This window comes from Arachis hypogaea, chromosome 4 (genome assembly GCF_003086295.3).
Source record: "Arachis hypogaea cultivar Tifrunner chromosome 4, arahy.Tifrunner.gnm2.J5K5, whole genome shotgun sequence".
In the NCBI taxonomy this organism is placed as follows: domain Eukaryota; kingdom Viridiplantae; phylum Streptophyta; class Magnoliopsida; order Fabales; family Fabaceae; genus Arachis; species Arachis hypogaea.
This window is the reverse complement of record NC_092039.1, coordinates 83,492,135-83,510,680: the sequence shown is the minus strand read 5'-3', so window position 1 is coordinate 83,510,680 and position 18,546 is coordinate 83,492,135. Positions and strand designations below refer to the sequence as shown.

General features: G+C 35.0%; 1 non-coding gene across 1 annotated transcript; it reads left to right on the top strand.

The window, feature by feature from the left end:
• The first annotated feature begins 15,390 nt into the window (after positions 1 to 15,390).
• On the top strand, positions 15,391 to 15,494 carry LOC112798922 (small nucleolar RNA R71). Its single transcript, XR_003200517.1, has one exon. It is a non-coding gene; the product is annotated as a small nucleolar RNA R71 (small nucleolar RNA).
• The last annotated feature ends 3,052 nt before the right edge of the window (positions 15,495 to 18,546 follow it).

Below are 18,546 nucleotides of genomic sequence, written 5' to 3'. Positions count from 1 at the left end.
ATGATGCATGTTTTTTCAACAAACTTCAGGCTGAATAGTGCATCAAGGTTAGTACTCTTTCTTTATGTTAGATATGAATGAATTGAAGGAATCATTTTTAGATATAGTTTGTTGATCCCCTTTACTAATTCTTTGGCTGTTGTTTTGAATGGTATCCTTTACATGCCAACATGATTTTGCCTCATACTTTACAAAATTGGTTCCATTTTATAATTCATGTTTTCCTTCCAAATTTTAAAGATAGTTAGTTCTGATTCGGCCTTTAGCCCAATATTTGAAGACTTCTCTCAGTATGGACAGCTTAAAAGTTATGACACCCAAGTCATATCTGGTGTTCCAATACAACTGCATAATATTAAAGAGATGCTTACTGACATTCTTTGTGCTAAAATATATTCTTCTGCATCAAAAAATATTAGTATTTATGTTTGTGTTTTCAACCATCTGAACTGTGTTTCAACATGTGTAGTTTGATAAAAACATGTCTCATAATATACCAATTACTGTTTCTCTACAGGATCAAATTTGTTTTCTGATCGGTGAGATTATTGATATGCTGAAACATCAGAAGTGGTGGTACTACTGCTGTTTGTGTAATGCACCTGTTTCTCATGTTGGGAATATATTTTATTGTTATTTGTGTAAAGTTGAGTGTGTTGATGCCATAAGAAGGTATTTATTTTATCTCTCGGAGTTGTTGGTACCAGTTTACTTTTTGCTTTATTGCATCTTCTGCACATGTTTCTCAGTATATATTTTTCTTTTCTTTACATTATTTAGGTATCGGATCAAAATTATTATCTCCCATTCAAATGGCAGTAATATTTTCATACTTGAGGATGATGAGGTGATGCAAATACTCAAAAAGAGTTGTTCATATTTTTTGATAGACGAAAGAAATTCCTCCCAAGTAATCATTTTGGTTTTAATTTAATTTAATTGTCCTTCTTTTCAGTTTACTATTTATGGTTCAGGTATGTGAATTTTGCTAATGTACCTTTTCTTTTTTTTTTCTTAGTTAAAGGATGATTACACTGTTCCAAATAGCATGATTTCTTAGTGGATGAAGAAGAAAATTGTCTTCATAGTGGATCCTAGACCCGTTGGATATGAATTGAATACATCTATTCATGTTGTTTGTGCAATATGTGATGATATTGATATTGTTAAGTTTTTGGAGGACTCGACACATGATAATCAACAGCAGGTGATAACATTATTATGTAAATCTGATGTTGAGTTAATCCATTTTGTTTCTAATCAAGTTAACCTGAATTGGCTATATTGTTTTGTATTTTTTCATGTGTGATGTATTAAGAGTTACTGATGTTATTCCTCTGTTGTTCCATTTAAAAATTTCATCTGGATCCGTTTGTTCCTCATTTTCCTTTCGAATTTAAGAATCCAGTTGAGTTTCATTCCAATGCAAGCAATATTCATCGAGCGCAAGTCTTCCAGTGGATCAGGTTTCACCGATTTCTGTTCTCAACTGGAATTGTTGGGTATCTCTTGACCTAATGAACTTTGATTCTTTATCTCTTAGTAAACTATGTGAACAGTAATACATATATGCATACATATGTTTCGTTTAAGTTTCTTTTAACTGTTTAATATTTGTTTTATTAGTCTTCAAAGTTTGATTATATCTGATTTTTTTTCTCATCTCAATTTTTTTTGGCTTCTGCATTTGTTGTTCTTATATTTTGTTGTGTTCTTTGTAGACGATTAACCATGATTTTCATGCAAGAATTTCGTCCTCACAGGGTTTCAATTTATTTGGGAATCATCAGCCTCTCACTATTAGGAAAGAGCTTTGGAGTGCCTTTGGACAATGTTCAAATACTGTCAAGGCTATTGAAAGAATGGATGAGTGTAGTGGCTAATCATCAGTTTCATTACAATATATATAGATATCTATAATATAATTCCAAGTCTGTAAAGAATTGTGAGAACTTTGGTTAGTTGTGTTAAGTAGTTGGAAGATTGGTAAAGTATGTTGTGAATAGATCTATTTTGATATGTAATATGAACTGATTCTCGGAGTTGTGATGTTTATGAAACTTATTGTTCTCTTTCGTATACTTAAATTTCTCTGTGTGAGTATGTTTCTCTGTGTTTTTGAATAAAGCATGATTATTATATATAGACACGTGCTTTGTTTGGTATATACATGTATTTTTTTGTTTTCTTACAGGTTATTAAAATGTATGCAATAATTTAAATAATGCATCCCAAATTCATTAAAAAAATGTACTTTTTTTCAGTCGTGTTATAATTTGTCCTTATTTCTGTTTCCCTTTTTTATATAAAGAAAGTTATTTTTTTCTGTTAATAGAATATAAATTGAAACATTCTAAATAATTATCACTCTTACATACATTATTTGAGTGAGTTTTAAAAAAGAAAAAGAAAAAGAATATATGTATGTATGTGTGTGTGTTCTTTTTATTGGTAGATTTTTTTATTTTTTTCTTCCCTTTTTTATCCGAAAAAATATATTTTCTGTTAATAAATATGAAATAAATCAATTAAAATAATTTTCAGTCTTATAAGCATTATTTGATTCAAATTGTTTCCAGTGTTTTCGATTCCGAGTTTCTTTTATGTTTTAGTTGTATTTAATTCGGGATTTGTTTTGTGTTTAATTTCTTTTCTTTAAATCATGATTTCTCACACAGCGTTTCCCCTGCCCTCCTCCTATTCTATTTCTGGGTTCTGCATTAAGTGAAACTCGGAATTTTTTCGCAATACAAGTCGGCTCCAATCCCAGGTGGATGCTTTTCTCTTGTGTGGCAACTCCTCATCAACGCGCATGTGCTTTCCTCTATTTCTGTCGCTCAGCTGTCTCTTCTCGGCATTCGCGCACGCACGCTCCCTTTTTTCACAAATTTCGTCTCAAAGATGATGATTTCTTCGAACCCTCAACCCTATGCTTGGCCCTTTTAATTTAGGACAATCTGTTCCCAACAATACCATGGTATATAGATTCAGCCCAGATCTTTTGATAACAACCAAAATTTTCTAAAAACTGTAAAAAATAAATTTATTTGAATAAATATTAAATAAAGTAGGTCTAAATTTTTTTTCTACCTAATATTATAGTAGATTTAGAATTAGAATTATATTTTTTGTTTTGGACAATCTTCAAGATATTTGAATTTTAATTTTAATAATTTATTTGCAACTATCTGTGCTTTCTTTTTAATTCTAAATACCTTCTTCTTTGTCTTTTCTAGTGCTACATTTTGGTGTTGATCCCTTGAATTTTCACTATAGTATTCAATTGGCCTTTATCACCATTCCAAAATGCTCTCAATACCTCCAATCCTAAGGAAATTAGAAACTGCTCTCTTCACCGCTTTCAAACCCTAATGCTTTGGCTTCTCGACACTCTTGCGGGGATCACTCTTGAGCTTCAATGGAGTCGCCTCAATGTCACTGTGAGTTCATGCTCTTTCTCTCTCTACGTCAAAACCCTAGCCTTTCTCTCTTTAGGAACCTTTTATTATCCTCCTTCTTTCATGGCTGATTTTTTTTCAAATTTATAGTTGATTTTCAAGCATTCTGTGTTGGGCGCGATTTTCGCAGCTCGTCCAGTCATTTGTGTGTGGTGTGGTCAATTTGAATGCTGATTTTGAGTTGGGATTGTGCCGCGTTTCCGATCTTATGTGTTTTGGAGCTAAAATTGAGATTTTGGAGTCATTTTGGGTTTTCGGGATGAGGTTAGTTGAGGGGTATGTTGGGGGAAGGAGGTAGTAATTGATGGGGTTTCTCTATTCTGTTTCGTCTCATTTCGGTTAGAAGTGGGATATTTTTTAAGAGTTAAGTGAAATTGTGCATAAGATTAGATTATTGGGTTTGGTTGTGGTTTCCTTTTCTCTGTCTCTTAGTTTTTTATTAGCTGTCTCTTAGGTATAATTGTGTGCTTTTTGGGTTTCTGATATACATGGATGAGGGTTTGAATTATTGGCATCCTGGTTGAAGTTAAGGTTGAGCATTTTCATATAGGTATAAGTTCGATATGTACTGTAAAGAAAATTAAAGAGAAAGGTTTTTTAGTGCAGATGTTTTAAAGTAAGTAGATTATAACTTTATGTGTAATGAGTGAATTTTTTCTTCTCTTTAAATTTTATTTCCCGTGGACATGGATTCCTTTCAACAAATGGTGGGTTTTGATTTTTATGTATTTACAATCTTTGATGCTTTTTTGTTTTGATTGTTAGTTAATTATGTGTTTTCAGAATCAATTTTATGCTTATTAGTTTGTAGGAATTCATCATTAAGATTAATTAAAGCTATGTTAGTATGTTTTCTAACTTCTTCTTATGATTTCTTACATGATAAATACATCACTCCTAATTTGGATTGCAGAATAGATCAAGTACTGCTACAGGATGGGAACAAACGAATGGGACATTGAAAGAAGATCTAGCTTTGAAACTGAGTTGGCTTCCATCCATGTTTTCCGTCCCAACGACCCTGCAGAACTGTATTTGTATCATCATCGTGTTTTCTATGATTTGTTTTATTTTGTTTAAAATAAATGCTAACTTACTAATTTTTATACTGTAATCTCTTGGTAGCTGAAGAAGTATAAGAGAACAATTAAAAATGTTGCTGGTTTTGGAACTAAAAAAACATGTTGGAAGATGTTTCACCTCTGTGATATTAAATGTCACAAGTCAACTGGTTTACTCATGCACCAAGAATCATGATTTTGAGATGATTGTTTCTCTAATGGGGTCTTCTCTTCTGATGGAGGCAATAGTCTTGCCAGCAGTGCCGATGATAATAGTTCTCATGGGATCAAACTAGATGAAAATGAAGTATGGTAGTTCCGGTTTGTTTATGGCAGTACATGGTAGGGAATGGTACTTGGAATTTGTTGTTATCTTGATGGTTACTTCCTGGCATCAGCTGGCAATATTGTAATCAATGAAACTTGCCCCTTTTTTCCATTTATTCTGTCACTTCCACACTGCTACGCCATCCTTTCTCAAGATTTCCTTTTCAATCAGCTGTATTTACGTTCTTATATAATCTAATCATTGAGATATTTTCTTGAATGCAGTTTTATATTTGTGATTTCCCAAATGACAATCCTGAAAGAGTGAGAAAGTTTGCGCACTGAAGGACACATTTTTTGGTAACATGATTGACTATAGATTTAACTAGAATCGCTATTGGTGATTGTCGTTATGGTGTCCTTTTCTATTCTTACTATGAGGTGAGTGGTACTGCGGTCTCTGTTGTGGAAATCCCCCCTCTCCCATGTGCCCCTTTTCCCTAACAACTCTACCTTCTGCTCTTTGCTTGATAAAAAAAGGAAAAATAAAAGATACATGGAATCAAGAACCTAATCTTTGTTGTTTACTTTTCATCGAATCTTCTTGGGATGTTAAAGAGAATTTTCTGCATAAATATTGTTTTAGGTTTTCTGCTTTAATCATGGATGCTTACACATTATTTTTTTCTTTTTCTTCTAATCACATTTCTTGTTCTATGAACATCATCTCTCACTCTATCTCTATCTCTCTCTTTCTCTCTCTCATGTTTCCTTTACTAATAAAAGTTATCTTATATTTGGTATGGTAGGATAAAAATCCACTTATCTTCATAGGTTTTGAAGAGGTTGGTAAAGTGATAAAGTAAGACTTTCATCAACCTCCTTAATGATTTTCTAATCTAGGTTCAAGTTGAAAGAAAATTATCGATGAGAACAAAAATGATTTTTGTTTTTGAATTAGTATGGGTTGGTCTCAAATTTATCCTTTTTTCATTGTAGCTTTTTTTGTTATTTTTCAATTCTCTTGAAATTTCAGCTGAACTCTTCTTCGTGATTGATAAAAGTTTGTACCTTTTATTTTATTTTTACCTGGGTCAAATGAATTTTCTAGAGAAAACATTCTGCTTTATTTGCAAATTGGCTTCTCAAAAATTATGTTCTTCCTGGATCCATTTCCTATTAGTGTGATTTTGGAATTTGTGAGTTGATAAACCACTATTTTATGGTTTATCTTGTGCTTAATTGAGTGGATTTTATCAATCTTTCATACACTTATTCATATGATTTGCATGGTTTTACATTCTCCTTCCTGATTTTGTGCTATGATTGAAAACATGCTTCTTTGGCATTTTATTTGCTAATATTAATCCTCTCTTATTACCATTAGATGCCTTGATATGTGTGTTAAGTGATTTCAGAGATTACAGGGCAGGAATAGCTCAGAGGATGGAAAGGAAGCATGCAAAAGTGGAAGGAATACAAGAAGTTGAAGGAACTGCAAAGCTATCAACCTGACCCTCTCGCACTAAAACGATCATAACTTGAGCTACAGAGGTCAAAATGATCCGGTTCCACTTACGTTGGAAGGTTAACGTCCGGGGCTTCGATTTGATATATAATTCGCCATAGTGGTCGTACAGATAAGCGATGCGAATGCGCGCTCCACACGGACGCGTCGCATCTGTGAATCTCATTCCTCGCGGACGCGTAGATGACGCCTCCGCGTCACTTTGCCGCGACCTGTACGGAGCAGATTTCACAATCAGCAATTTCTGGGCTATTTCTGACCTAGTTTTCGGCCCGGAGAACACAGATTAGAGGCTATAAAGTGGGAGAATGCATCCATTCATAATCATGCTTTCATAATTCATAATTTTAGTTTTAGATGTAGTTTTTAGAGAGAGAGGCTCTCTCCTCTCTCTTAGGATTTAGGATTAGGATTTTTAGAAATTAGGGATTTATCTCATCTTCACATCAGGTTCAATATTCCATTATTTTGACTTCTCTTCTACTTTGAGATACTTTAATACTTTTATTTGTATTTGATTTATGTTGCCTAATTGGCTTATGAATATTGTCCATGTTAGATTTTATTGCTTTGAATGTATGTTATTTGAGGTATTTCAGATCTAAGATTCATATTTAGCTTTTTTATATTATTGGCTTTAATTGATTAACTGGGGGATCTTGAGTTATCAACTATTCATGATTGATTGTTATGTCGGCTAATTAACTGGAATTCCACTAACTCTAGTCTTTCCTTAGGATTTGGCTAGGACTTGGGAAATCTAACCAATTAGTTCACTTGACTTTCCCTTGTTTACGCAAAGGTTAACTAAGTGGGATTAACTTCCATTCTTATAGGAGTAACTAGGATAGGACTTCTGAATTTTCATATCTTGCCAAGAGTTTATTTTATAGTTATTTATTTATTTCGCTTATCATTTATCATACTTGTTCCTCATTCTCAAAACCCCCAAAATTTTACCTTTTTCATAGCCAATAATAAGTCATACCTCCCTGCAATTCCTTGAGAAGACGACTCGAGATTTGAATACTCGATTATCAATTTCAAAAGGGTTTGTTACTTGTGACAACCAAAACGTTTGTAGGAAAGGTTGATTGCTTGGTTTAGTAACTATACTTACAACAAGAGTTTACTATAACTTCTAAACCATCAATCTTCAGTTCTTCATGAGTCTTCATTCGGTTTACAGCATGCTATATTTTTCAGTGTGCTTCTTATTATTTTCATTTCCCATTATTTGCACATTGGATTGTATAAAATTCACTTTTCATACGATTGAAGTCTCATTCTGCTTTTACTTATGTGGTGGAGAAAGATTCCTAGGATTTTACCTTTGCTTTCATACTCTGGTTACAAGTTGATAATATGGTACTGACATAGACATCTCTGTAATTTCAAGCACCACCCGTGATAGTGTTCTCTTTTGCCAGTGCAGGACTCTCAGATAATCTTCTTGATGGTTGTTTGGCATGATTTATATATTGTTACACAGTCGGTTGCTATCGGTTCAAGGTAGAAACATGTTTCAGTTTGTAAGGAAAGTTTCAGATCAACATAAGAAGGTATGTTCAAAAGTAAAGAAAGATCTTATTGTTGGTGATTTGAGTAATAATTTTTAACTAAAATACTTTTCATTGTGGTCTATAGATTTCATTCAAATCATTAAAAAGTAAGTATTATTTTTTTCAAACTATAATTATAGTGAATATTAGTTAGTTCTAATTTTCTTTGAATTGATTAAAATTTTATAAAAATGTGTTAATCTTATTCTACTACAAGATTATATAAAAAAATTAATTAAAAGAGAGAGAAGTTGAGAATATAAAAGGTCAGTTTTTTATTACTTGAATTGAAGATCATTAATTAAGTCCTATTAAAAAGACTTTTAATACCAAAATTATTAACAATAATCAATTTTTCTTTTAACATGTATCGTATTTAAGAAAAAGGACCAAGTATTTTATAAAAAAAAATAAATATATTCATAATTATTTTCTTATCTAATTTTCAAAATTTGTATGTTAATGATTTTTATGTCACCTCAAATTTTGATCAATTATTTAGTTATTTATTGTTTTTTTTTTACCTTTTTATAATTTTTTGTCATTCTTATGCTCATTAAGAATACAAAAAAAAAGGTTAAAAAAATGTGAAGATTACTTAAACTTTAGAATAGATAACCTTTATTAATATAAAAAACTTAGAAATAAATAAAAAAATAATTCACCATATATTTTTTTCAACATTTACTTCTTTTTAATTGACATAAATACTGAAAAAAAAAGTGTTTCTTAACAATTCAAATATTAAAAGTCTTTTTAATCATTAGTAATTAATTTTTCATAATGGTGTAGTGTAATTTAAAAAAAATATATGTAAAAATCTTTTATTTTTATGTTTCTTTAATTTTTCCCTATCTTTAAGAAGAACAGAAGTAATCACCAACAAAAAGTAAAAATCCAAACCTCACCACCCATGGTGGACGAAATTGTGATCATCAATGTTGTACTCTTTATTGTTGTATGGAATAATTATAATGGCTCTTTGCTATGTGTGGTCACAACTCCGTTCAACTAACCAGTAAGTGTACTGGGTCGTCCAAGTAATAAACCTTACGTGAGTAAGGGTCGATTCCACAAAGATTGTTGGTATGAAGCAAGCTATGGTCATCTTGTAAATCTCAGTCAGGCGGATTTAAATAAATTATGGAATTTGGAAAATCAAATAATAGTAAATAAATATAAAATAAAGATAAAGTTACTCATGTAATCCAATGATGGGGATTTCAGATAGGCGTATGGAGATGCTGTGCTCTTCCTGAATCTCTGTTTTCCTACTGCTTTTTTCCAATTTTATCACTCCCTTCTATGGCAAGCTGTATGTAGGGCATCACCGTTGTCAATGGCTACATCCCATCCTCTCAGTGAAAAAGGTCCAAATGCTCTGTCACAGCACGGCTAATCATCTGTCGGTTCTCAATGAGGTTGGAGTAGAATCCCTTGATTCTTTTGCGTCTGTCATTAACGCCCAGCCTTCAGGAATTTGAAGCTCGTCACAGTCATTCAATTCCGGAATCCTACTTGGAATACCACAGACAAGGTTAGACCTTCCGGATTCCCATGAATGCCGCCATCAATTCTAGCTTATACCACGAAGATTCTGTTTAAGGAATCCAAGAGATATGCGCCCGGTCTAGGGTAGAACAGAAGTGGTTGTCAATCACGCGCATTCATAGGTGAGAATGATGATGAGTGTCACGGATCATCACATTCATCAAGTTGAAGTGCAACGAATATCTTAGAATAGGAATAATTCGAATTGGATAGAAAATAATAGTAATTGCATTGAAACTTGAGGTACAGCAGAGCTCCATACCCTTAATCTATGGTGTGTAGAAACTCCACCGTTGAAAATACATAAGTGAAAGGTTCAGGCATGGCCGAATGGCCAGCCCCCCTCCCCCCCCCCCCAAAACGTGATCAATAGTCTCCTCAGATGAAGAATAAAATAAAACTGAGACCAAAGATGTCTAATACAATAGTAAATTATCCTATTTATACTAGACTAGCTACTAGGGTTTACATAAGTAAGTAATTGATGCATAAATCCACTTCCAGGGCCCACTTGGTGTGTGTTTAGGCTGAGCTTGATCTATCCACGAGCTGAGGCTTCTTTTGGAGTTGAACGCCAAATTGTAACGTGTTTTGGGCGTTCAACTCCGGGTCGTGACGTGTTTCTGGCGTTTTACTCCAGACAGCAGCATGGAACTGGCGTTGAGCGCCAGTTTACGTCCTCAATTCTCGAATAAAGTATGGACTATTATATATTGCTGGAAATCTCTGGATGTCTACTTTCCAACGCTGTTGAGAGCGCGCCATTTGGAGTTCTGTAGCTCCAGAAAATCCATTTCGAGTGCAGGGAGGTCAGATTCCAACAGCATCAGCAGTCCTTTGTCAGCCTCTTATCAGAGTTTTGCTCAAGTCCCTCAATTTCAGTCAGAAATTAGTGAAATCATAGAAAAACACACAAACTCATAGTAAAGTCCAGAAATGTGAATTTAACATAAAAACTAATGAAAACATCCCTAAAAGTAGCTTGAACTTACTAAAAACTACCTAAAAACAATGCCAAAAAGCGTATAAATTATCCGCTCATCACAACACCAAACTTAAATTGTTGCTTGTCCCCAAGCAATTGAAAATCAAATAGGATAAAAAGAAGAGAATATACTATAAATTCCAAAATATCAATGAATATTAATTCTAATTAGATGAGCGAGACTTGTAGCTTTTTGCTTCTGAACAGTTTTGGCATCTCACTTTTTCCTTTGAAGTTCAGAATGATTGGCTTCTCTAGGAACTTAGAATTTCGGATGGTGTTATTGATTCTCCTAGTTAAGTATGTTGATTCTTGAACACAGCTACTTATGAGTCTTGGCCGTGGCCCTAAGCACTTTGTTTTCCAGTATTACCACCGGATACATAAATGCCACAGACGCATGACTGGGTGAACCTTTTCAGATTGTGACTCAGCTTTGCTAGAGTCCCCAGTTAGAGGTGTCCCGGGCTCTTAAGCACACTCTTTTGCTTTGGATCACGACTTTAACCACTCGGTCTCAAGCTTTTCGCTTGGGCCTTCATGACACAAGCACATGGTTAGGGACAGCTTGGTTTAGCCGCTTAGGCCTGGGTTTTATTTCCTTGGGCTCTCCTATCCATTGATGCTCAAAGCCTTGGATCCTTTTTACCCTTGCCTTTTGGTTTTAAGGGCTATTGGCTTTTTCTGCTTGCTTTTTCTTTTTCTTTCTATTTTTTTTCACAAGCTTTTGTTTTTCACTGCTTTTTCTTGCTTCAAGAATCAATTTCATGATTTTTCAGATTATCAATAACATTTCTCTTTGTTCATCATTCTTTCAAGAGCCAACAGTTTTAACATTCATAAACAACAAGATCAAAAATATGCACTGTTTAAGCATTCATTCAGAAAACAAAAAGTATTGTCACCACATCAATATAATTAAACTAAATTCAAGGATAAATTCGGAATTCATGTACTTCTTTGTTCTTTTGAATTAAAAACATTTTTCATTTAAGAGAGGTGAAGGATTAATGGAATTATTCATAACTTTAAGACATAGTTACTAAACACTAATGATCATGAAGTAGAGACACAAAACATAGATAAACATATAATATAATAACCGAACAGCAGAAAAGTAAGAACAAGGAATGAATCCACCTTAGTGGCGTCTTCTTCTTGAAGGACCAACAATGTCCTTAAGCTCTTCTATGTCCCTTCCTTGCCTTTGTTGCTCCTCCCTCATTGCTCTTTGATCTTCTCTTATTTCATGGAGAATGATGGAGTGCTCATGATGTTCCACCCTTAATTGTTCCACATTGTAGCTCAAATCTTCTAAGAAAGTGTTGAGTTGTTCCCAATAGTTGTTGGGAGGAAAGTGCATCCCTTGTGGCATCTCAGGGATTTCTTGATGATGAGCTTCCACATGCATCTCTTGAGATCCGTGGAGGGTCTCTCTTGCTTGCTCCATCCTCTTCTTGGTGATGGGCTTATCCTCCTTAATGGAGATGTCTCCTTCTATGATAACTCCAGCTGAGTAACATAGATGGCAAATAAGGTGAGGAAAAGCTAGCCTTGCCATGGTGGAGGACTTTTCGGCTATTTTGTAGAATTCATGGGAGATGACTTCATGAACTTCTACTTCCTCTCCAATCATGATGCTATGAATCATGATGGCCCGATCCACAGTAACTTCAGATCGGTTGCTAGTGGGGATGATGGAGCGTTGAATGAACTCTAACCACCCTCTAGCCACAGGCTTGAGGTCCAATCTTCTTAGTTGAACCGGCTTGCCTTTGGAGTCTCTTTTCCATTGAGCTCCTTCCACACATATGTCCATAAGGACTTGGTCCAACCTTTGATTAAAGTTGACCCTTCTAGTGTAGGGGTGTTCATCTCCTTGCATCATGGGCAAGTGGAATGCTAACCTCATATTTTCTGGACTAAAATCTAAGTATTTCCCCCGAACCATTGTGAGATAATTCTTTGGACTCGATTCACACTTTGATCATGGTTCCTAGTGATCCATGCATTGGCATAGAACTCTTGAACCATTAAGATTCCGACTTGTTGCATGGGGTTGGTTAGGACTTCCCAACCTCTTCTTCGGATTTCATGTCGGATCTCTGGATACTCATTTTTCTTGAGTTTGAAAGGGACCTCAGGGATCACCTTCTTCTTTGCCACAACATCATAGAAGTGGTTGTGATGGCTTTTGGAGATGAATCTTTCCATCTCCCATGACTCGGAGGTGGAAGCTTTTGTCTTCCCTTTTCCTTTTCTAGAGGATTCTCCGGCCTTAGGTGCCATTGATGGTAATGGAAAAACAAAAAGATTATGCTTTGACCACACCAAACTTAAAATATTGCTCGCCCTCGAGCAAGAGAAGAAAGAAGAGAAGAAGAAGAAGAAGAAAATATGGAGGAGAGTGAGGGAAGGTGTTTCGGTCAAGGTGTAGAAGAGGGGGTTTGTGTTGTGTGAAAATGAAGTAGAATGGAAGGGTATATATAGGGAGGGGAGTGAGTGTAGTTTCGGTCATTTAGGGTGGGTTTGGGTGGGAAAGATTTTTGAATTTTGAAGGTGGGTGGGGTTTATGGGGAAGAGTGGATGGATGTGAGTGGTGAAAGGGGTAATTGGGAAGAGAAGTTTGAGGTGATTGGTGAAGGGTTTTTGGGGAAGTGTGTTTATTGGAAAGAGAGAATGAATGTTGAGAAGAGGGGAGAATATGTTAGGTGGAGATCCTGTGGGGTCCACAGATCCTGAGATGATCTTGTGGGGTCCACAGATCCTGAGGTGTCAAGGATTTACATCCCTGCACCAATTAGGCATGTAAAATGCCTTTGCACACCATTCTGACGTTTAAACGCCGAAGTGATGCACACTCTGGGCGTTCAACGCCCATGTGTAGCATGCTTCTGGCGTTGAACGCCAGTTCCATGCTTGTTACTGGCGTTCAGCACCAGCTTTCCTCAAGGCACATTCCTGGCGTTTAAACGCAAGGATGTTGCTTGTTTCTGGCATTCAGCGCCAGAAACATGCTCTATTCTGGCGTTGAACGCCAGCCAGATGCACCTTACTGGCGTTTAAGGCGTAAGTCCTTCCTCCAGGGTGTGCTTTTTCTTCTGCTATTTTTGATTCTGTTTTTAATTTTAGTATTTTTTTCGTGACTCCACATGATCATGAACCTAATAAAACACAAAATAACAATAAAATAAAATCAAAATTAGATATATAAAAATTGGGTTGCCTCCCAACAAGCGCTTCTTTAGTGTCATTAGCTTGACAGTGGGCTCTCATGGAACCTCACAGATATTCAGAGCATGATGAGGGCCTCCCAACACCAAACTTAGTGTTTGAATGAGGGGGCTTCTCAACACCAAACTTAGAGTTTGGTTGTGGCCTCCCAACACCAAACTTAGAGTTTGACTGTTGGGGCTCTTTTTGACTCTTTATTGAGAGAAGCTTTTCATGCTTCATCTCCATGGTTGCAGAGGAAGGTCCTTGAGCTTTAAACACAAGGTAGTCCCCATTCAATTGAAGGACTAATTCTCCTCTGCTAACATCAATCACAGCTTCTGCTGTGGCTAGAAAGGGTCTTCCAAGGATGATGCATTCATCTTCTTCCTTCCTAGTGTCTAAGATTATGAAATCAGCAGGGATGTAAAGGCCTTCAACCTTTACTAACACGTCCTCTACTAGTCCATAAGCTTGTCTTACTGACTTGTCTGCCAATTGAAGTGAGAATAAGGCAGGCTGTACCTCAATGATCCCCAGTTTCTCCATTACAGAGAGTGGCATAAGATTTATGCCTGACCCCAGGTCACACAGAGCCTTGTTAAAGGTCATGGTGCCTATGGTACAGGGTATTAAGAATTTACCAGGATCTTGTCTCTTTTGAGGTAGAGTTTTCTGAATCCATGTATCTAGTTCACTAATGAGCAAGGGGGATTCACCTTCCCAAGTCTCATTACCAAACAACTTGGCATTCAGCTTCATGATAGCTCCTACATATTGAGCAACTTGCTCTCCAGTTACATCTTCATCCTCTTCTGAGGAGGTATAGTTTTTAGAGCTCCTGAATGGCAGAAGGAGATTTAGTAGAATCTCTATGGTCTCTATATGAGCCTCAGATTCCTTTAGGTCCTCAATGGGGAACTCTTTCTTGTTTGAGAGACGTCCCATGAGGTCTTTCTCACTAGGATTTTCGTCCTTCTCCTCCCTTGTGCATTCGGCCATATTGATTACTTCAATGGCCTTGCAATCTCCTTTTGGATTCTCTTCTGTATTGCTTGGGAGAATATTGGGAGGAGTTTCAATGACTTTCTTACTCAGCTGGCCCACTTGTGCCTCCAGATTTCTAATGGAGGACCTTGTTTCACTCATGAAACTTAAAGTGGCTTTTGACAGATCAGAGACTAAGTTTGCTAAATTAGAGGGGCTCTGTTCAGAATTTTCTGTCTGTTGCTGAGAAGATGATGGAAAAGGCTTGTTATTACTGAGCCTATTTCTTCCACCATTGTTAAAGCCTTGTTGAGACTTTTGTTGATCCTTCCATGAGAAATTTGGATGATTTCTCCATGATGAGTTATAGGTGTTTTCATAAGGTTCACTCATGTAATTAACCTCTGCCATTGCAGGGTTCTCAGGATCATAAGCTTCTTCAGAAGCTGCCTCTTTAGTACTGTTGGATGCATTTTGCCATCCATTCAGACTTTGAGAGATCATGTTGACTTGCTGAGTCAACACTTTGTTCTGAGCCAATATGGCATTCAGAGTATCAATTTCAAGAACTCCTTTCCTCTGAGGCGTCCCACTATTTATGGAATTCCTCTCAGAAGTGTACATGAATTGGTTATTTGCAACCATGTCAATAAGTTCTTGAGCCTCTTCAGGTGTTTTCTTTAGGTGAATCGATCCACCTACAGAATGGTCCAATGACATCTTGGAAAATTCAGATAGACCATAATAGAATATATCTAATATGGTCCATTCTGAAAACATGTCAGAAGGACACTTTTTGGTCATCTGCTTGTATCTTTCCCAAGCTTCATAGAGGAATTCACCATCTTTTTGCTTGAAGGTCTGAACATCCACTCTAAGCTTACTCAGCTTTTGAGGAGGAAAGAATTTATCCAAGAAGGCCGTGACCAGCTTATCCCAGGAGTCTAGGCTACCTTTAGGTTGTGAGTGCAACCATGTTCTAGCTCTGTCTCTTACAGCAAAAGGGAAAAGCATGAGCCTGTAGACTTCAGGATCTACTCCATTTGTCTTAACAGTCTCACAAATCTGCAAGAACTCAGTTAAAAACTGGTAAGGATCTTCAAATGGAAGTCCATAAAACTTGCAGTTCTGTTGTATTAAAGCAACTAGTTGAGGCTTAAGCTCAAAATTGTTGGCTCCAATGGCAGGAATGGAGATGCTTCTTCCATCAAATTTGGACGTTGGTTTTGTGAAGTCACCAAGCATTCTGCTTGCATTATTGTTGTTGGGTTCGGCTGCCATCTCCTTCTCTTGTTCGAAAATTTCAGAAAGGTTACCTCTGGATTGTTGTAGTTTAGCTTCTCTTAGTTTCCTCTTCAGAGTCCTTTCAGGTTCTGGATCAGCTTCAACAAGAGTGTCTTTTTCCTTTTTCCTGCTCATATAGGGAAGAAGAGAACAAGAAAAGAAAGAGGAATCCTCTATGTCAAAGTATATAGATTCCTTTATGTTAGTAGAAGAAAAAAAAAGGGCAGAGTAGTGAAGAAGAATGGGTAAGGATAGAGGTGGTGATCTGAGATGAAGAGAGATGAAGAGAAGTGTTAGTGAATAAATAAATAAATAGATAGAAGGAGAGATAGAGAATTTTGAAAATAATTTGAAAAGGTGGTTAGTGATTTTCGAAAATTAAAGATAAGATATGATTAAAATTAAAATTTAAACAATTAAAAAGAATTTTTTTGAAAAAGAGGGAGGTATTTTCGAAAATTAGAGAGGGATAGGTAGTTAGTTGGTTTTGAAAAAGATAAGAAATAAACAAAAAGTCAAATAGTTAGTTGAAAAATATATTAAAATCAAATTTGAAAAGATAAGAAGATAAGAAGTTAGATAAGATATTTTGAAATCAAATTTTTGAGAGAGATAAAATTTTGAAAAAGATATGATAAAAAGATAAGATATAAAAGATATGATAAGATATGTTTGAAAAAGATTTAATTTTTAAAATTAAAATTAATTACTTTACTAACAAGAAACTACAAGATAAGATTCTAGAATTTAAAGATTGAACCTTTCTTAACAAAAAAGTAACAAACTTCAAATTTTTGAATCAATCACATAAATTGTTAGTGTAATTTCGAAATTTTTGAAATAAAGATAAGGAAGAGATTTTGAAAATATTTTGAAAAATAATTTTAAAATTTTCAAAAAAAAGAAAAAAATGAAAAAGATATGATTTTTGAAAAAAAAAGATTTTTGAAAAGATAAGATTTTTAAAATTTGAAAATTTGACTTGACTATGTAAGAAACAACTAATTTTGAAAATTTTTGACTAAGTCAACTTCAAATTTTCGAAATTTTGAAAGAAAAAAGGAAAAGATATTTTTTATTTTTGAATTTTTAATGATGAGAGAGAAAAATTAAAAACGTCATTTTTGTGTTTTTCTCTTTTCTTTATGGATCAAAACAAAGAATGCATGCAAGAACACTATGAATGTCAGGATGAACACCAAGAACACTATGAAGATCATGATGAACATCAAGAACATAATTTTGAAAGATTTTTGATGCAAAGAAAACATCCAAGACACCAAACTTAGAAATCTTTAATGCATGAACTCTAACAAACAAAAAATGCATATGAAAAACAACAAACAACACAAAATAAGAAAACATCAAGATCAAACAAGAAGACTTGTCAAGAACAACTTGAAGATCATGAAGAACACCATGAATGCATGAATTTTCAAAAAATGCAAGAAAAATTTTTTTAAACCATGCAATTGACACCAAACTTAAAAGTTGACTCAAGACTTGAACAAGAAACACAAAATATTTTTTATTTTTATGATTTTACGATTTTTTTGTATTTTCTTTTATTTTTTTCGAAAAACATATAGGAAAAAAGAAAATAAGAAATTCAAAATCTTTAAGAAGAATTCCAGGAATCTTTCAATATTAGCCCAAAGCTCCAATCAAAGGGTTTGACATGACTTAATAGCCAGTCAGCTTTAGGAGATACAAATCAGGCATGCAACAGATGATAAGTCATCCACACCATTTACATATCCAATTTGTTGGTTTGTTGAAGACCAATCCCAAAGGAGTTTGGATATGGCTTTACAGCCAGCTAGGATTCAACATATTACCATGAAACTCTAGAATTCACTCTTGAAAGTTTTGAAGCCATAGAATAATTTAAAATTTTTTTCGAAAATAATAAATTTTTTTTTGGAAAAACGAAAACAAAGAAAAATTTTGAAAAATTTTTGAAAACTTTTTGAAAAGAAAATTACCTAATCTGAGCAACAAGATGAACCGTCAGTTGTCCATACTCGAACAATCCCCGACAACGGCGCCAAAAACTTGGTGGATGAAATTGTGATCATCAATGTTGTACTCTTTATTGTTGTATGGAATAATTATAATGGCTCTTTGCTATGTGTGGTCACAACTCCGTTTAACTAACCAGCAAGTGTACTGGGTCGTCCAAGTAATAAACCTTATGTGAGTAAGGGTCGATCCCACAGAGATTGTTGGTATGAAGCAAGCTATGGTCATCTTGTAAATCTCAATCAGGCGGATTTAAATAAATTATGGAATTTGGAAAATCAAATAATAGTAAATAAACATAAAATAAAGATAAAGTTACTCATGTAATCCAATGATGGGGATTTCAGATAGGCGTATGGAGATGCTGTGCTCCTCCTGAATCTCTGCTTTCCTACTGCTTTTATCCAATTTTATCACTCCCGTCTATGGTAAGCTGTATGTAGGGCATCACCGTTGTCAATGGCTACATCCCATCCTCTCAGTGAAAAAGGTCCAAATGCTCTGTCACAGCACGGCTAATCATTTGTCAGTTCTCAATCAGGTTGGAGTAGAATCCCTTGATTCTTTTGCGTCTGTCACTAACGCCCAGCCTTCAGAAGTTTGAAGCTCGTCACAGTCATTCAATTCT